Raw genomic sequence first — 20,862 nt, forward strand, 5'->3', positions numbered from 1 at the left:
CCACAGAAGATGAAAACATACCATATGATGATACCTTAACTCTTAAGGAATTACTTCTTGTCCTGAAATCCTGTAAAGGTTCCAGCCCAGGACCCAGCCGGATAACATACGAGATGATCCAGCACCTTAGTCAGGCCAACCTGACCAAGTTGTTAGCATTGTACAATGAGATTTGGACGTCTCGAACGTTTCCAAACTCATGGCACCTTGCGCACGTCATCCCCATCCCAAAAGCTTCTGGACGCCTTACGAACATCAATTCGTCTCGACCTACTGCACTGACGATCTGCATTTGCAAGGTCATGGAATGAATGGTTAATAAAAGGCTTATTTTTTCTATTAGAGACGTAGAACTTATCAAATGATCAACAGTGTGATAACACAGAAGCACAATGGATCATTTGATAGATTTAGAACATAACCTTTCAGACAGTTTTATGAAGAAAGATCTTTTAATTGTATTTTTTCCAGATGTGGAAAAGCCATTGACATGACATGGCGAAACGGAATCTTATGCAAACTTTATGATATTGGTTTAAGAGGTTCTTCATCTATTTTGGTTCAGATTTTCTTACACGATAAAACATTCACTGTCAAGATTTCTGCATCTAACATAATCTCGGTCATATTTGTCCAAGAAGATGTGATGCAGTATGGCAGCGTTCTGAGCCCAACATTATCAAATATTATGATTAATGATATTCTGTCTCCAGCTTCCGTCCCTCGAAACCTTAAATACTCACTTTATGCTGATGCTTGTGCACTATGGCACTCTTCGCCTAATGCATAATTTTCGGCTGAACGGGTTCAAGTTGCACTTGACCGAGGATAGAATTGGAAAATGCACACAGATTATTTGAATATAAATTGTAATAAAAAGCGAGATATACATAAGTATACTTATGTAAGTAGGAGAGATGGCCAGAGAGCGTTATTGGATTACGTGTTAATTGACAGGCGTGCGAAAGAGAGACTTTTGGATGTTAATGTGCTGAGAGGTGCAACTGGAGGGATGTCTGATCATTATCTTGTGGAGGCTAAGGTGAAGATTAGTATGGGTTTTCAGAAAAGAGGAGTGAATGTTGGGGTGAAGAAGGTGGTGAGAGTAAGTGAGCTTGGGAAGGAGACCTGTGTGGGGAAGTACCAGGAGAGACTGTGTACAGAATGGAAAAAGGTGAGAACAATGGAAGTAAGGGGAGTGGGGGAGGAATGGGATGTATTTAGGGAATCAGTGATGGATTGCGCAAAAGATGCTTGTGGCATGAGAAGAGTGGGAGGTGGGCTGTTTAGAAAGGGTAGTGAGTGGTGGGATGAAGAAGTAAGAGTATTAGTGAAAGAGAAGAGAGAGGCATTTGGACGATTTTTGCAGGGAAAAAATGCAATTGAGTGGGAGAAGTATAAAAGAAAGAGACAGGAGGTCAAGAGAAAGGTGCAAGAGGTGAAAAAAAGGGCAAATGAGAGTTGGGGTGAGAGACTATCAGTAAATTTTAGGGAGAATAAAAAGATGTTCTGGAAGGAGGTAAATAGGGTGCGTAAGACAAGGGAGCAAATGGGAACTTCAGTGAAGGGCGTAAATGGGGAGGTGATAACAAGTAGCGGTGATGTGAGAAGGAGATGGAATGAGTATTTTGAAGGTTTGTTGAATGTGTCTGATGACAGAGTGGCAGATATAGGGTGTTTTGGTCGAGGTGGTGTGCAAAGTGAGAGGGTTAGGGAAAATGATTTGGTAAACAGAGAAGAGGTAGTAAAAGCTTTGCGGAAGATGAAAGCCGGCAAGGCAGCAGGTTTGGATGGTATTGCAGTGGAATTTATTAAAAAAGGGGGTGACTGTATTGTTGACTGGTTGGTAAGGTTATTTAATGTATGTATGACTCATGGTGAGGTGCCTGAGGATTGGCGGAATGCGTGCATAGTGCCATTGTACAAAGGCAAAGGGGATAAGAGTGAGTGCTCAAATTACAGAGGTATAAGTTTGTTGAGTATTCCTGGTAAATTATATGGGAGGGTATTGATTGAGAGGGTGAAGGCATGTACAGAGCATCAGATTGGGGAAGAGCAGTGCGGTTTCAGAAGTGGTAGAGGATGTGTGGATCAGGTGTTTGCTTTGAAGAATGTATGTGAGAAATACTTAGAAAAGCAAATGGATTTGTATGTAGCATTTATGGATCTGGAGAAGGCATATGATAGAGTTGATAGAGATGCTCTGTGGAAGGTATTAAGAATATATGGTGTGGGAGGCAAGTTGTTAGAAGCAGTGAAAAGTTTTTATCGAGGATGTAAGGCATGTGTACGTGTAGGAAGAGAGGAAAGTGATTGGTTCTCAGTGAATGTAGGTTTGCGGCAGGGGTGTGTGATGTCTCCATGGTTGTTTAATTTGTTTATGGATGGGGTTGTTAGGGAGGTAAATGCAAGAGTCCTGGAAAGAGGGGCAAGTATGAAGTCTGTTGGGGATGAGAGAGCTTGGGAAGTGAGTCAGTTGTTGTTCGCTGATGATACAGCGCTGGTGGCTGATTCATGTGAGAAACTGCAGAAGCTGGTGACTGAGTTTGGTAAAGTGTGTGGAAGAAGAAAGTTAAGAGTAAATGTGAATAAGAGCAAGGTTATTAGGTACAGTAGGGGTGAGGGTCAAGTTAATTGGGAGGTGAGTTTGAATGGAGAAAAACTGGAGGAAGTGAAGTGTTTTAGATATCTGGGAGTGGATCTGTCAGCGGATGGAACCATGGAAGCGGAAGTGGATCATAGGGTGGGGGAGGGGGCGAAAATTTTGGGAGCCTTGAAAAATGTGTGGAAGTCGAGAACATTATCTCGGAAAGCAAAAGTGGGTATGTTTGAAGGAATAGTGGTTCCAACAGTGTTGTATGGTTGCGAGGCGTGGGCTATGGATAGAGATGTGCGCAGGAGGATGGATGTGCTGGAAATGAGATGTTTGAGGAAAATGTGTGGTGTGAGGTGGTTTGATCGAGTAAGTAACGTAAGGGTAAGAGAGATGTGTGGAAATAAAAAGAGCGTGGTTGAGAGAGCAGAAGAGGGTGTTTTGAAATGGTTTGGGCACATGGAGAGAATGAGTGAGGAAAGATTGACCAAGAGGATATATGTGTCGGAGGTGGAGGGAACGAGGAGAAGAGGGAGACCAAATTGGAGGTGGAAAGATGGAGTGAAAAAGATTTTGTGTGATCGGGGCCTGAACATGCAGGAGGGTGAAAGGAGGGCAAGGAATAGAGTGAATTGGAGCGATGTGGTATACAGGGGTTGACGTGCTGTCAGTGGATTGAATCAAGGCATGTGAAGCGTCTGGGGTAAACCATGGAAAGCTGTGTAGGTATGTATATTTGCGTGTGTGGACGTGTGTATGTACATGTGTATGGGGGGGGGGGGGTTGGGCCATTTCTTTCTTCTGTTTCCTTGCGCTACCTCGCAAACGCGGGAGACAGCGACAAAGTATAAAGAAAAAAAAAAAAAAAATTGTAATGAAGGGTTAGGTATTCTTAAGTATTTCTCGGGTTCATTTTGGGGAGCCGACAGGAATCTTTATCAATGTTGTACAAGGCCATTATTAGAAGTAAACTGGACTATGGCTCTCAGGTGTATGCTTCGGCGAGCGACTGTACCCTGAGAAGATTGGATGTGCTACAGAATAAATGCCTGCCATTGTGTCTTGGAGCTCTCATGTACCAGGGTTCCACGATTGGAAGTTGAGGCAAATGTACCTCCTCTCCGGCTGCGTCGAGACGAATTAACGTTAAAGTGTGGTATTGTGATGACCAGGAGAAGAAATACTACTGCCTGTTGCCTGGCACAACAATATGAACAGTTGGTCGAGAGAGGCGTCAGGCCCCTGGCCCTCAGAATACACTTCCTCAGTGAGAATTCTGGTCTGAAAGTGCAAGAAATGGACATGCTGGTTAGAAATAAACTACCTCCTTGGGAGCATTCAGGAGTAGAAACTAAGACGAATTAGCTCCCTGCAACGAAAAGGAACGCGCCGGATAGTGAGATACACCAGTGAATCCGTCATGTCATCATGCATCATTTATCATATGTCCACTTCTACACAGATGGTTCCAAGACAGGTGAGTGTGTGGGTGCAAGTGTGTGGTCGAACGAACGGCCTCTTCGGTACAAGCTGCCAGAGCATACAACTGTTTCCTGTGCGGAATTATTTGCTATTGATAAGGCCATAGATTATCTCATTAATTTAATTCATATTATATCAATATTTTTTACTGATTCGTTGTCAGCTCTTAAAGCTATAAACTCTGGGTATACCGAATCAAATGAAATTCAGGACAACATCATCAATATACTAAATTCATGTAACAAAGATATCATCTTGGTTTGGGTGGCTGGTAGGTCATTGTAACATTTACGGCAACAATGAACAGGCAGACCGGTTGGCTAAGTCGACCTCAGAACCCGAGGAGGTGGGAAGTTCCGATCCCTCGGGAGCTGGGCTCCTGACTTTCCTTGGGAAAGGATTCAATATTTCTTCTGTGGCAAAGTCAGTGGACCAGCCTGACTATAGTAAGAAAATATAAACCACAAGTAACGGACTGGACGACCTGGTACAGGAAGAACAGAAGAGAGGAAGTCGTGCTGGCCCGTCTACGCCTCAACTGCACCTACAGTACCCACCTACAACCGTATACGAACAGAAACTTTCCAGCAAGATGTGAAACCTGCCGAACCAGTTTGACAACAGACCACCTCCTCATACAATGTACCAAATATCATCAAAACAGGAAGAGGCTGATCAGTTATTTCAAAAACAAGAAAACAAACTTCCCCATCTACAATCTACTTGGTGATGATAACAACATAATTAACAAATTGTTTATCTTTTTCAAGAAAACAGAAATCAAGATGATATAAGGTTGTTCGTTGGTTCGACTCTGCGCCGGAGCTGGCTTCAGGTTGTGGTTGCTTTCGCTCTAAGCTGGTTGTGTGGGCGAATCTATTTGTTCATTATGCTGCTGGCTTGGATTGGGAGTGGTTCGGCTTAGAGCTGGTTCCGTTATGGTGTCCAGCTGACGAGTTGCCGGTGTTATTATATCATGATTTATATATGTGTTTCATGTTATGGTGAAAGATTATCTCTAATCTATCTTATCTTTTTCTCAGTCCTTCTGGCAGCTGCACCAGAGGATGTTGTGTCGACTGGCTGGTGTTTGCTGACACGTTGACACAATAACCACTTACCAACTTTTAGTCCATTTTCTTTAATCCCCTATAGGACTAGGTAAGACTTATAGGTATTGATATGTTTGATATGTAGGGACTTTACACAGTCAAAAATCAAACAGGGTTGCAGGCCTGATGACCTTACTTATAGGTCGCTGGCCGTTAAACACTCTTAATTCGAACCAAGCTCTCCTTCACTACAGTTACTGAGGAGAGTATTTGTTCATACCAAATTTTCCAAGTGTTACTCATATGAATGAGTTGTAGTGAAACAGCTTAGATTAACACCAAGATACAGCACCACACTCTGTCTTAACATGATTTAGATAATATTCAGTGAAATACAGGAAATTATCTCATACTGAAACATAGTGATGGTGATTTAAGTACTGCAGGAATGCGATGGGATGGACTGTCATTTACTGGGAGGAAGTGAGGGGCTCTATAGCTATCCAGATCACCTCTGAATTATGTGACACAGCAAAAATTGCCATATCACAGGTAATACAGAAGCTATTTATGATATCATTGATAAAGGTAGCAGTAAGTGAGACACACAGACTTGGTTATAACCATGAGTTTCTGGCTAGTATCGGACCTCATAAATACCTTTAATTTAACTTTAAGACTGATAGCCTTACATCGTGTACTCCCATGATTATCTTTAACGTTCCTACCAGACATACTGGAATGCTTACACTTACTCTGAATGATCAGGTAGCAGTGAACACAAACTAATTTCTTCTCCAGTTGATGGGCCACATATTGAATGATTTCTTGCAGACAAAATTAAGATATGCATGATAAGTACATAAACACCTCAAACTGTAGTGAAGTACTTTAATTTTTATGTGAATCACCTTTGCCTTCCTTTTTGTCAGGTACTACCAACACTTCTGCCACCCTCTTGCCACCAACTCTACAGTTTAAACCACAATCTTCCACAACCTCCTCATCCAGCTGTTCCTTCCATTATGCATTCATTTTTGCCACTAACTCTCTAACCATGTGTGCCAGCACCACTTCCACAACATTTGCTAACATCTTTGCCACCATTCTTATCACTTCATTTGTATATATGCCTCACTATCTTTCTACAGACAATACCATCGCCTTGCTACCACCATTGCCATCCCTTACCAGTACCTCAGCCACCTCGCTGGCATCAGCACTACCACCATCCCCTCTGTAACCACTACCTTAGCCACCTCAGCCACAATTCCACATCTATGTGCCACAGCTTATGCCATCTCCTCTGCCATCTCCTTTGCTACCTAATGTAACTGTCACTTCATCATCACTTTTGCTTTCAATATTGCCGTCACTTTTGCCACCACTTTTGCCAATGTCTTTGTGCCATCACTTTTACCAGCTCCTCTGCAACCATCTCACCTTCCCACTTTCCAGCCACGACTACCACCTCTACAAGTAGTTCTGTAACTGCATTTGTCATCACCACTGCCGCTTTCTCTACCACCACTTTAACCATTTCTGCCAACATCTTGCAATCACCCCCTTTGCCACCACCACCTCTAACATCACCTTTGTCACCACCAGTACGACCACTTTTGCCAACCCCTCCACCACCTGCGGCACTACCTTTACCACTACTACCACCTTTGCAGCCACTTATGCCACTACCTCTGCCATCCCAGTTGATGCCATCTCTGCCTCCACCTCTACCATCACTCTCAACATTTCAGCCACCACCCTTGTAGTCACCGTCTTTGCCTCCAACACTACCATTACTGGAGACAGTTTGATGTAACAAGAACTTACCAAACTTTAGTACATCTGTAATGCAGGGTAGCAGCTTGGACTTTGTCATAGAAACATAAATATAGAACCTTAACAATAAGGAGAACTGTAACATGCAATAGAAATGAGATATGTTAAAGATGTTGAACTTATGTAACAAAACGTAATTATAAAAACAATAGTAAGATGAGTAGCTATACATTAATAGGTAACCCAAAATAAGAAACCATAGAGAATTATACTCAGAGAGCTTGCAAGTACAGTATACTAAGAATACACAGCTGTCACATGGTGGTGAAGGAGTGACAGTAAGTAATGTAAGAGTGTAAAGTACGTGTGGATAGAACTGTGCAGGAAGCCAGTAAATAAGTCTGGATAGAGGTCTTGTATACACATGGGATCCTCCTTGCTTGAGGTGGTAGTTACACTGTGAGTGGGAAGTCACCTTCAACAAGGCTGATCACTGTTGGTGGACTGAAAGGTGTACAGTCTTACCAAGGACCTTTTCACTCCAAATTACTTCATCTCTTAGCTCCTACTTGGAGTTCAACCCTGGAACTGCAGGATAAAGGGTTCTAGGGTTGTATGATAAAAACCTTGTTTGAGTGTAGTGAGATTTTCAAGCAAACTCCTGTTTATTGGACAGGAAGGGGAACATTATTGCTTAGGGAGTAGAACAGGACCTGGCCTCTATTTGAGTATCTGAAATTTCATTCTTGCCACAAGTCAAACCCTACAAACAGAAGATTAAAAAGACAGAAAATACGAAGTCCACATTAAAATAAAGAAGGATAGGCATGTGAAGTTTGTAAGTGTAAGATATTAAGTCATGTATGGTAGGTTAGTTTGTTGAGACAAAATTAAGATGAGCAGTCCAGATACATGAAGAAAATGATGATTCCAGGCCATCTGTTCATTACTCCTGATAGTACTGTACTTCTCTTTATGACCTACTACCTGTGATAGTTGACACAGAACAAGATCGGATAAATTAGATTAACAGTGAAAAGGGCTGTACAAGTGGGATTTTAGATTGGATTATTATGTAGAAATGTGATTCAGCCAAGTAGAGCAGGTTCTACACATCCACTACTGTAATAGGAAGTCATGCAGAAAGTGAATGACATTTCTCTTGAAAAAGGAAAATATATGTACCTTTGATATCAGGTACACTGATGATATTAGATAAAGGCAGAGAAGATCAAGGAGGGCATAAGAGGGATGAAAATCTCTTATTTGTTGGAAATATGTTTCAGGCCATTTTATAAGACTACACTGTAAATTTTGTTGTAAGAAAGAGATCATGAATTTGAAATTGGTACCCTTATTGACAAGTTGCTCTCCCTTTACCACCACATGTTCTCTTTCTTGCGGTTTATTTTATCAGACAGGATCTGTTATACTGTGTGTCTAATTTGAAAATTCCCGCTTTTATTTCAATTTAGTTCTGAAAACTTTCCTGAGCACACAGTACATGTTACTTACAACATTGGACTTGTGCACTGTCTTTGGTGGAGGTGTGCTGATGGCCATTGCGAATATCTAAATTCTGGGTCCCCATTACTCATTCTGCTACTGCTATCATGACCCATTGTTTTTCCTTGCACAAGGTTAGTGCTTTATAGTTTTAAGATTACTTTTTTATTGTATATTGTAATGTATCAGGTCCTTTGTAATATTCATTATGTTGGTGTTAGTGAAGGAGAACACGTAATTGTGCATTTACAATTCTACATCCATCTCTTCATCTTCTTTACTGATAACAGCTTTTTCAAATTCGTGTGTACCGTTCACATCCACAGTTCCCTCCACACGACTATCTTACATCATTTAAGACTCAGCTTAAAATAACACCTTCATTAACTTTACACTCGTAGTGTTATGAACAGTCTAGTATTCATAAGCCCATTGAAGTATGAGCTGGCCGCTCTTTACACATCTGTAGTGTTGTGATAAAGCAGCTAAAGTTGATCTTAATTTGTCTTAAGTTCTCCTAAAAGGAGACTATACTGCATTAGATGTGGACTTAACAAATTGCTTCAGCAACATAGCATCAGTGTCTGATGGTGTGACACCATTACCAAGTTCATCAGAAACTTTCCTTATATCTTCTTGTCTCTACAAAGAGACTGCTGTTCATCTCCTGACATTCCACTTCCTTCATTTCTAATGCTATTGTCACTTTTCTGGTGGCATGAGCTCTTTGACCTTGACCATTTTTACTGCAGTTTTATCTTTAATGAAACGGGTTTTGAATATTGAATCAAGAGTAGTTGCAAAGATAAAGCATTTCTTTTCAGCTAGTTTCATTGTTTGTACCATTCAGTCTGAAAAAAATAATAGCATTTTTTCATTCATCCTTCATTTTTTGCACTCCAGAGTCTTTCTGAATGTAATTTAGCTACAGCTGGAATTACACTGCAGAAAATCTCTTCATGAAAACTGGTATTTCCTACAAAATCAATTTGAAAGAGAAATATAATCTTTGATATGTATCTTCACTGGTCAAATTCTATATAATTTCATGTTAGTAATTTGTCTTGATCTATTTTCATGGTAAAGAGTGCAGATTTGCCCATCCATAAGGTCTGATTGTTTACTACTCCACACATCAGATCAGTTTTGATAGTAATAATTAGACCTCTCCTTGGCTTAAAAACATTGTCGAGTTAGAATAATTTATAAAACCCTTAGACATTTAATGTTGTGGAGAATCCTCTTCTGTGTTTGTTTGCTTCTGAGGCTTTTATAGGTCCAGAGAACTGACGGCTTAGACCTGTTGTGGTGAGCAAAACGGGTTAATCCTATCACCCATATTAGTGCTGGGGACAGCCAGCAAGTCAGGGATTATATTAGTCAGTCAGTAAAAGACAGTACATATCTTTGATGTTACCCTAACTTTCAGTTGGGATGTGCTCATGTGCTATTTTGCAGTTATTGCCATGCACAGACAAACTGCCTCTAATCAATCCTATCAAGATATTATGGTAGATTCATAACCAAACAGTCACTTTTGAAGTATTTGCTTTGACAGTATCTCATTAAATTGATTAAGAGGGCTGGCTACCTTTCAGAAGGGGTCATAAGAAGGCTAGCTACCTTTCAGAAGGGGTCATAAGAAGGCTAGCTACCTGTCAGAAGGGGTCATAAGAAGGCTAGCTACCTTTCAGAAGGGGTCATAAGAAGGCTAGCTACCTGTCAGAAGGAGTCATAAGAAGGCTAGCTACCTTTCAGAAGGGGTCATAAGAAGGCTAGCTACCTGTCAGAAGGGGTCATAAGAAGGCTAGCTACCTTTAAGAAGGGGTCATAAGAAGGCTAGCTACCTGTCAGAAGGGGTCATAAGAAGGCTAGCTACCTTTCAGAAGGGGTCATAAGAAGGCTAGCTACCTGTCAGGAGGGGTCATAAGAAGGCTAGCTACCTGTCAGAAGAGGTCATAAGAAGGCTAGCTACCTTTCAGGAGGGGTCATAAGAAGGCTAGCTACCTTTCAGAAGGGGTCATAAGAAGGCTAGCTATCTGTCAGAAGGGGTCATAAGAAGGCTAGCTACCTTTCAGGAGGGGTCATAAGGAAGGTTAGCTACCTTTCAGAAGGGGTCATAAGAAGGCTAGCTACCTTTCAGAAGGGGTCATAAGAAGGCTAGCTACCTGTCAGAAGGGGTCATAAGAAGGCTAGCTACCTGTCAGAAGGGGTCATAAGAAGGCTAGCTACCTTTCAGAAGGGGTCATAAGAAGGCTAGCTACCTGTCATAAGGGGTCATAAGAAGGCTAGCTACCTTTCAGGAGGGGTCATAAGAAGGCTAGCTACCTTTCAGAAGGGATCATAAGAAGACTAGCTACCTGTCAGGAGGGGTCATAAGAAGGCTAGCTACCTTTCAGGAGGGGTCATAAGAAGGCTAGCTACCTTTCAGGAGGGGTCATAAGAAGGCTAGCTACCTTTCAGGAGGGGTCATAAGAAGGCTAGCTAACTTTCAGAAGGGGTCATAAGAAGGCTAGCTACCTTTCAGGAGGGGTCATAAGAAGGCTAGCTACCTTTCAGGAGGGGTCATAAGAAGGCTAGCTACCTTTCAGGAGGGGTCATAAGAAGGCTGGCTACCTTTCAGAAGGGGTCATAAAGAAGGCTAGCTACCTTTCAGAAGGGGTCATAAGAAGGCTAGCTACCTTTCAGAAGGGATCTTAAGAAGGCTAGCTACCTTTCAGAAGGGGTCATAAGAAGGCTAGCTACCTTTCAGGAGGGGTCATAAGAAGGCTAGCTACCTGTCAGAAGGGGTCATAAGAAGGCTAGCTACCTTTCAGAAGGGGTCATAAGAAGGCTAGCTACCTGTCAGAAGGGGTCATAAGAAGGCTAGCTACCTTTCAGAAGGGGTCGTAAGAAGGCTAGCTACCTGTCAGAAGGGGTCATAAGAAGGCTAGCTACCTTTCAGGAGGGGTCATAAGAAGGCTAGCTACCTTTCAGAAGGGGTCATAAGAAGGCTAGCTACCTTTCAGAAGGGGTCATAAGAAGGCTAGCTACCTGTCAGAAGGGGTCATAAGAAGGCTAGCTACCTGTCAGAAGGGGTCATAAGAAGGCTAGCTACCTTTCAGAAGGGGTCATAAGAAGGCTAGCTACCTGTCAGAAGGGGTCATAAGAAGGCTAGCTACCTTTCAGGAGGGGTCATAAGAAGGCTAGCTACCTTTCAGAAGGGATCATAAGAAGACTAGCTACCTGTCAGGAGGGGTCATAAGAAGGCTAGCTACCTTTCAGAGGGGTCATAAGAAGGCTAGCTACCTTTCAGGAGGGGTCATAAGAAGGCTAGCTACCTTTCAGAGGGGTCATAAGAAGGCTAGCTACCTTTCAGAAGGGGTCATAAGAAGGCTAGCTACCTGTCAGAGGGGTCATAAGAAGGCTAGCTACCTTTCAGAAGGGGTCATAAGAAGGCTAGCTACCTGTCAGAAGGGGTCATAAGAAGGCTAGCTACCTTTCAGAGGGGTCATAAGAAGGCTAGCTACCTGTCAGAAGGGGTCATAAGAAGGCTAGCTACCTTTCAGAAGGGGTCATAAGAAGGCTAGCTACCTGTCAGGAGGGGTCATAAGAAGGCTTGCTACCTGTCAGAAGGGGTCATAAGAAGGCTAGCTACCTTTCAGGAGGGGTCATAAGAAGGCTAGCTACCTGTGAGAAGGGGTCATAAGAAGGCTAGCTACCTTTCAGGAGGGGTCATAAGAAGGCTAGCTACCTTTCAGGAGGGGTCATAAGAAGGCTGGCTACCTTTCAGAAGGGGTCATAAGAAGGCTAGCTACCTTTCAGAAGGGGTCATAAGAAGGCTAGCTACCTTTCAGAAGGGGTCATAAGAAGGCTGGCTACCTTTCAGAAGGGGTCATAAGAAGGCTAGCTACCTTTCAGGAGGGGTCATAAGAAGGCTGGCTACCTTTCAGAAGGGGTCATAAGAAGGCTAGCTACCTTTCAGGAGGGGTCATAAGAAGGCTAGCTACCTTTCAGAAGGGGTCATAAGAAGGCTAGCTACCTTTCAGAAGGGGTCATAAGAAGGCTAGCTACCTTTCAGAAGGGGTCATAAGAAGGCTAGCTACCTTTCAGAAGGGGTCATAAGAAAGCTAGCTACCTTTCAGAAGGGGTCATAAGAAGGCTAGCTACCTTTCAGAAGGGGTCATAAGAAGGCTAGCTACCTTTCAGAAGGGGTCATAAGAAGGCTAGCTACCTTTCAGGAGGGGTCATAAGAAGGCTAGCTACCTTTCAGAAGGGGTCAACCTAACAGTATTAGATTTCTGGGAGGTTTTGCTTTTTTTCCTCTATCTTTTAATGCAAGAGGTATTTAACATACCTCGTCCCCCCTTCCATTAAAGGAAACCTTGAACAGCAACTAACTTGGTGTTTAAGGATATTGTCAAGAAGTGTTAACTGAGCATAATTGGAGCCTCCAGAGAACTGGCTCTTTGTACACACCATCTTTCTTGTCATAAGGAGGATGAGAACAAAAGAGACTAATACTATGTCTGTCGTTAACGAATTTCTGCTTCAGAAAATATGTCAGGCTTCCTGGTCCTGAGACAGACTGACAGCCATTAAGCATCAAACATGAAAGTTGAATATCATCTCAAATAAATGACAGGAAAAGGTTGTATATTGTTAATAAACTAAGTTTCATGTATTTTGTACAAATGAGTTAGATAAGGAAAACAATATTGGTCAGTAACATAATGCTGCTCCTCCCTTCACAACTTGAGTTTCTGTTGTTCAACTTACAATGGTTCCAGTTCTTGACAGGTTGCCTGAGAAGATAACTCCCACCAAAGTTGAGGCCTTGATGTATGAGGTACAACAGATGTACTTATACCTGTGGATATACACAGTGAGATATGTGGTACTTTTAGAGAGGATGTCACAAACAAATATGAGGTATAATGCTTTTCAAGTTGAACTTAACATCTGTTATCATGTGTGTTATAGCTTCACAAATTAGCACATACCGTGAGGGCACAAAGCTCATCATACCTTCCTTGATATATCTACATATAGTGACCTGTGTATAGGAAAAAGAATTAGGTTGTAAGGTCTGGCAATGATGTATGGGAAGCTAATGCAAGCATTAAGGACCCGATATTTTGCCTCAGGGCTGAGGAGGCTTATTTAAGAATTATTAACATATACATCCTAGCCGTAAACAAGAGAAATAATTACCTGAGCTTTTACATCCCAGCTACAGTGAAGGAAATAAATACAACTGAGAGGAAATCAACTTCATACACATTGGTGGATGACTGATGGAAATTATTAAGTTCTTATTCGAATTTTGTCTTATCTTGATTTTATTGATTTTCATTGACCAGTAAATCTTGACCTGCACAAGGTAAGGCTGCCAATAACTTTTGCACATGTCATCCAAAAATAATATCACTACACATCTTGTGCTTTATATTTTGAAACACAGAATGAAGAAGTTTGATATACCCTACTTGGGTCTGGTCATGTAGTGATGTGCTGGCTAGGGTTTAGGGTTTTTAGGATATCCAATTCTGCCTAGCTCCTAGGTTGCCATCCAGTCAATTTGGCCGTGATAATCTTGGCAAATCTATCCCCAAGTGTCCCAAATATCTAAACGCCAGTGGTAAATAGCACCTCGACTTAACTCAAAATATCACATATTGTTTACTTGACACTTATAGAGCCTAGCTTTCATGTGGTAATCAATAAGATTTGAAAAAGAACTTTGTCTAAATACAACACAAACACTTTAAACAGCTAATGTTAGAAATGAAAAGAAAAGTACTAATCAATAATAACAAATATAAACAAACCGTAACTTTTATTCTGTCCCTTACCACCATACATGTCTGTTCACTTCAAACAAAACAAACTGATTAATGACAATTCTAAATATAAACTTGTGAGATTTGTTGAGTATCATAATTCTAAGTTAATGTTTTGTACAATAAACTCATAAAAATCAGCGCTTCAACTATTATATAACAAATTTCAAGCAACAACCATCCCACATAAACAACTTTGGTTTGAAAATCTCTCTCTGTCTCTCTCTCTCTCTCTCTCTCTCTCTCTCTCTCTCTCTCTCTCTCTCTCTCTCTCTCTCTCTCTCTCTCTCTCTCTCTCTCTCTCTCTCTCTCTCTCATATGGCCTCCCCGTACACTAAGATGAAAATATGTATCTTGCCAGTTCCCTCATCAACTTTGTGGCAAGGTTTGGTAGATAAGAATATACAAAATCACTAACGTCATTATAGGCTCCAATTTTCTACGCAAAAAATTCATACTAAGTATACCTAATAACCCTAAAAAAATTGCTTTCCATATTACCCAGTTAGCACAGTCGGGAGAGAGTTAGACTGAAGATATAAACATGCCTGGTTAGATCTCGGGCCCAGGCAATGTCTTTTGCCCCCCAAACACACACACACACACACACACACACACACACACACACACACACACACACACACACACACACACAAACACACCAAGAATGAAAACTGACAAACAATACTATAAAAGCAGACTCTGTATTACCAATAGCAAATCCATGGTAAACGTTTCATAACAAAAAGAAATTTAGAATGTAATGAAGACCAAGTGTTCAAGATGCAACCATACTAACTCTTGTACACAGATGCAGATATATTGTATGAAAAAGGTCTAATTAGTACCATATTGATGAAGGTCAGGCCACAGGAACTACAGATAATTTAGGCAAGTCATGATATCTATCCAATATGGATAGTTCCTGAACTGCCATCCAGTCTATCTGGTAGTGATAATCTAGCAAATCTATCGCCAGGTCCACAAAACATCAAGACTTTACTGGAAATATCACAAACTTTACTTGACACTTTGTGAACGTCTCCATTGACTACTGTACGTTTCAGCGGCGGACAAACGCTGTTTTTCGCAAATATCTCGTAAACGATTCATTGTATCATTATGATATTTCAGCACACGATCTTTAACACCCGAGTCAAATGTATGGCTGACATATCACATTGCTATATGTGTTACGTGAGGAGTTTACACGTGAAAATAAATACAAAACCGAGTAGTCATATTGACGCTTTCGAAGGGAAGTGTGGCCCCCCCAAAAAAAAAACTCTCCCAATTCCCCACCCCCCGACACCCCCTCCCCCCTTCTCGCCTTCGTTATCCCTCTTCTTCTCCCCCTAACTCCTCCTAACCCAACCTTGTGTCCCTCCCTATTTTCCCATAACTTTAGTATACAGTTATAATAAAATGTTATGTAGGTGTATATGTATAGGTATGTTTATCAACTAACAGTATGGTACAATTCCATAGACGCAAGACGTATTTGACGTTGATAATCACTGTACAACAGCATATTTACATACGTGTAGTATGTAGAAGGTCGATTTTACAGTCCTTATGGTCAACCAAGTGATCACGATGTATTGCCATTACCTGTTGTCTGGACCTTCTAGGAAATGTTATTGCTGTTATTAGTACATACTGTGTACCTACCCATCATAAACTGTTAACCTGGTCCAGTTAATATGCTGTCAGTCTGTTGACTGGTCTCTTTCATATCTATTATCACGAAATTATAATCTGCATATATTTTTGCCCTCTATACATATATATATTATGCTTAATAGTCATTACTATATATATATATATATATATATATATATATATATATATATATATATATATATATATATATATATATATATATATATAAAATACTGTAGGAATAAAATGATGACAACATGAGAAAACCAAATTTATTCGTAATCACTATCAAAGAAAACGTCATCGTCTTCATCATCACTGGCGATGTTAATAATAACGGGTTCGACTCCCTCGTGTATGTTGCCAGTCCTCCAGTATTCTTCTTCAAATTTACTGGAGTGCTGAACAGCTCCCGCCCACACGTCTTTGTGTACCAATTGCCTGGCTTCTTCCAATCTTGCCTTTAGGTCCGTCCGGGTAAACCGCTGGAGTGTGGAGCGCACATGACACTTCATAAATCCCCATACTTGCTCAATGGCGTTGAGCTCGGGGTGGCCAGGTAGCAACTGTATGACCTGGTGGTCCCACATACGGATGGTGTTGTCGATCTTATACTGGGGCTGTGGACGCTTCTGCTGGCAGAGGACCAGCAGCTCAGGGCGAGTAGCAGCAGCAGGTGGGATGGAAATCTTGCGCTGCTTCAGCCACCTGATGAGGTCCGCCTTCCTGGTGGCTGTGGTAGGGTATCGACTCTCCTCCGTCAGGTGGCTGTGGTATGGTGCATTATCTAGCACAAGTACCGATGGCTCTGGTAGTGACGGAAGGAGCTGCGTTGATAGCCATCGCAGGAACAGTTCGGCATTCATTTCTCCATGATAATCATCCTGGTTGGTCTTGGCTGGGTAGCACAGGTATGAGCCGTCAACAAAGCCTTCGTCCGTGCCACCTGCGACCACTACAAATCGCTCCTCTCCACCAGGTGGCACCTGACGACTGTACGTGGTGTTGCTTGGAGCCTGTGTGGTATCTACCTACTCCCTACTGGCCCATCCTGGTGGTAAACCACGTCTCATCCACATATACCACCTTCCTTCCCTCCTCTCGGTGGCGCTGTAGAGCCCGGAGAGCGTCAATCCGACGACACACAACGTCCAGCGATTCCCTCCTTACATACATCTTTCGCTGTGACAGTCTGTATTGAAATCCCATGGTGTGCAGGATCCACCAAACTGTTGTGTCAGTGGTATCCTCCGGGAGGATACCATGTGTTTTCAGATGGGCTGGTATGACCCTCAGTGTTAAATATTGTTTTACCGAAAACTTCTTGTGGATGTGGCGCCATATTGCACCGAGAGTAAAGTTATCACAAACAGCCGATGTAGGTGTTGGTGGTGCCGGTGTGGAAGGGGAGGCTGTGGTGGTGGTGTTGACTATGCCCCTCACTCTTGACACAGCCATGCCCAAGATGTGCCCAACTCGCTCGTAAGGTCTGTATGCATAAAAATTAATGTTATGTTACACATTAGTCTCGCCTCGCTATGATAATTAATATGACATTGCGACACAGTACAGTCTGCTTTACTTTCATATTTCATATGTATATAAATGTAATAATGTATGTTCGAACCAGAATATATTGTCTACAAACGTATTCATACTTATGTACGTTCTACTGCGGGTGCATTCACGTTTGTACAACGTGACAAGACGAAGAACAAACGCTGTCCTGCATCCACGGAGGCAAAAGGACAACATTGTTGCTGATGATTCCACCTCGGCAGTCGCTAGTGTTGTAGCCTCGTGATGGTGGGTACCCCATACATCAGAGAGGGAGGGAGGGGATATGGGGGATTGTGGATATTATATTAAGGCATATATTTCTTATTTAAAAACGTAAAGACGACATGAAGTAACCATCAACGATTTCATTTGGTTGTCCAAAACCAAAACTGACTTCATCCTTCTGGTCGCCGTCGACACGTCGGTTATTAACAATGGGATTACCTGTTGCTTTCATGGTCGTTTGACGCACTCTGGTTTTCACGTCCACACACAATAACTGTATTACATATCATTACTAATGTACGATACCTATATACATACTGTCATACCTATCATTCATGTACGTGATTAGAATACGACAAAATCAAATACAGACAATGGATGGTGTAAATATGGGGATGAAGACGGAAATGGGGAGAGAGATGCTGCGATATTGGGGTGGGTGGGGGAATGGGTTGGTCTGGGGGGTGTTCAGGATGTTGAGAGAGAGTTAGACGAGCACCGCACACTCGTCCTATAACGCCTTCGAAATATCACAGTGATACAACCATTCGTTTAGCAGAAATTTGTGAAAACCAGCGTTTGTCCCCCGCTGAAACATATAGTAGGTGTTATTTGTTGGACTTTCTAGGTCCTTTTATTTCTGGTTGCTTACCCTTGTTTTTGAATTGATTATTTGATTTGATTTTTATTTTTTCATTTTGGCTTATTAAGTTGTTATTTTCAACATCACAGGCATTTACCAAGGTCAAACGCCATCATCACTACATCCTCATAATCATTTTGAATATCAATGGCTTTTCTGTGGTGTAAGGTTTTTTCAAACATCTTCGCAGTCATCTTGTTTTCATCATCAATGACGTCTATCTTGGTCAAAGACTATCTTGACTACATCCTTGTACTTATTTTCTTGCTTTATTATCTTGCCTTTATATACATATATATATATATATTTTTTTTTTTTTTTTTTTTTTTATACTTTGTCGCTGTCTCCCGCGTTTGCGAGGTAGCGCAAGGAAACAGACGAAAGAAATGGCCCAACCCCCCCCCCATACACATGTACATACACACGTCCACACACGCAAATATACATACCTACACAGCTTTCCATGGTTTACCCCAGACGCTTCACATGCCTTGATTCAATCCACTGACAGCACGTCAAACCCTGTATACCACATCGCTCCAATTCACTCTATTCCTTGCCCTCCTTTCACCCTCCTGCATGTTCAGGCCCCGATCACACAAAATCTTTTTCACTCCATCTTTCCACCTCCAATTTGGTCTCCCTCTTCTCCTCGTTCCCTCCACCTCCGACACATATATCCTCTTGGTCAATCTTTCCTCACTCATTCTCTCCATGTGCCCAAACCATTTCAAAACACCCTCTTCTGCTCTCTCAACCACGCTCTTTTTATTTCCACACATCTCTCTTACCCTTACGTTACTTACTCGATCAAACCACCTCACACCACACATTGTCCTCAAACATCTCATTTCCAGCCCATCCATCCTCCTGCGCACAACTCTATCCATAGCCCACGCCTCGCAACCATACAACATTGTTGGAACCACTATTCCTTCAAACATACCCATTTTTGCTTTCCGAGATAATGTTCTCGACTTCCACACATTTTTCAAGGCTCCCAAAATTTTCGCCCCCTCCCCTACCCTATGATCCACTTCCGCTTCCATGGTTCCATCCGCTGACAGATCCACTCCCAGATATCTAAAACACTTCACTTCCTCCAGTTTTTCTCCATTCAAACTCACCTCCCAATTGACTTGACCCTCAACCCTACTGTACCTAATAACCTTGCTCTTATTCACATTTACTCTTAACTTTCTTCTTCCACACACTTTACCAAACTCAGTCACCAGCTTCTGCAGTTTCTCACATGAATCAGCCACCAGCGCTGTATCATCAGCGAACAACAACTGACTCACTTCCCAAGCTCTCTCATCATCAGACTTCCCCAGAACTTTAAAGGGGAAGTAAATGTTTATAGTTGTGTTACTGGAGTGATAGTTTTCATGCATGGTGTTTTTGACAAGAAAATAGTGAAGTTGGAGAAAAATGTAGCTTAGACATTGAAGCTTATTGATACAGTGGTGAAATTGATGAGAACTGCTATTGACGTTTGTGTGAATAAATTGTACATTTCCTTTTCAATAGCCAGAGGTTGAACCATTATGTGACATTCATTTTTTTCATTCATTTCAAGCTAAAAGTTTGTTTTCTAAATTGTTTCTTACATTTGTCATATGTATATATATGTATGTGTGTGTGTGTGTGTATGTGCGTATGTGTGTGTATGTGTGTGTGTGTGTATATGTATATATATATGTATATTATCCCTGGGGATAGGGGTGAAAGAATACTTCCCACGTATTCCTCGCGTGTCGTAGAAAGCGACTAGAGGGGACGGGAGCGGGGGGCCGGAAATCCTCCCCTCCTTGTATTAACTTTCTAAAATGGGAAACATATATATATATATATATATATATATATCCCTGGGGATAGGGGAGAAAGAATACTTCCCACGTATTCCCTGCGTGTCGTAGAAGGCGACTAAAAGGGAAGGGAGCGGGGGGCTGGAAATCCTCCCCTCTCAATTTTTTTTAATTTTCCAAAAGAAGGAACAGAGAAGGGGGCCAGGTGAGGATATTCCCTCAATGGCCCAGTTCTCTGTTCTTAACGCTACCTCGCTAACGCGGGAAATGGCGAATAGTTTGAAAAAAAAAAAAAAAAAAAAAAATATATATATATATATATATATATATATATATATATATATATCAGAATGTAAATAGGTATATCAGGAACCCATCTGAAGTATGAACCTTATATAAACTATATTGCAACTTACATATAAATATTATCATCAAACTTCACTATATTAGCTTTACTATGTTTAGATATAAACAAGGTCTAACCGAAGTTACTTGGTTGAGCAAGACGTGAGAATATCATCAATTGGCCCTCCAGCCCTGGGTTGAAATTGTCGTTCTGACGTATTTCGAGTTCAGTGCTGATACAGGACCATTGATTATAGGACTATCTTGTTAGTCTGTGTAACTTCGCCTGACCCGATCCACGTCTTCAATGGCTTTCTGTTACTACAAACGGGATTACAAAGGAAAGGCTTCCTTTGTTAGTTTCATGAATACCTTCGTTCAAATG

At 41.6% G+C, this 20,862-nt stretch overlaps 1 pseudogene; it reads right to left on the minus strand.

Annotated features, from left to right (window-relative positions):
• Positions 1–16,168: 16,168 nt before the first annotated feature.
• On the minus strand, positions 16,169–17,651 carry LOC139750080 (uncharacterized; annotated as a pseudogene).
• Between the last annotated feature and the right edge of the window lie 3,211 nt (positions 17,652–20,862).

The sequence above is a fragment of the Panulirus ornatus genome, chromosome 9 (assembly GCF_036320965.1).
Source record: "Panulirus ornatus isolate Po-2019 chromosome 9, ASM3632096v1, whole genome shotgun sequence".
In the NCBI taxonomy this organism is placed as follows: Eukaryota; Metazoa; Arthropoda; class Malacostraca; order Decapoda; family Palinuridae; genus Panulirus; species Panulirus ornatus.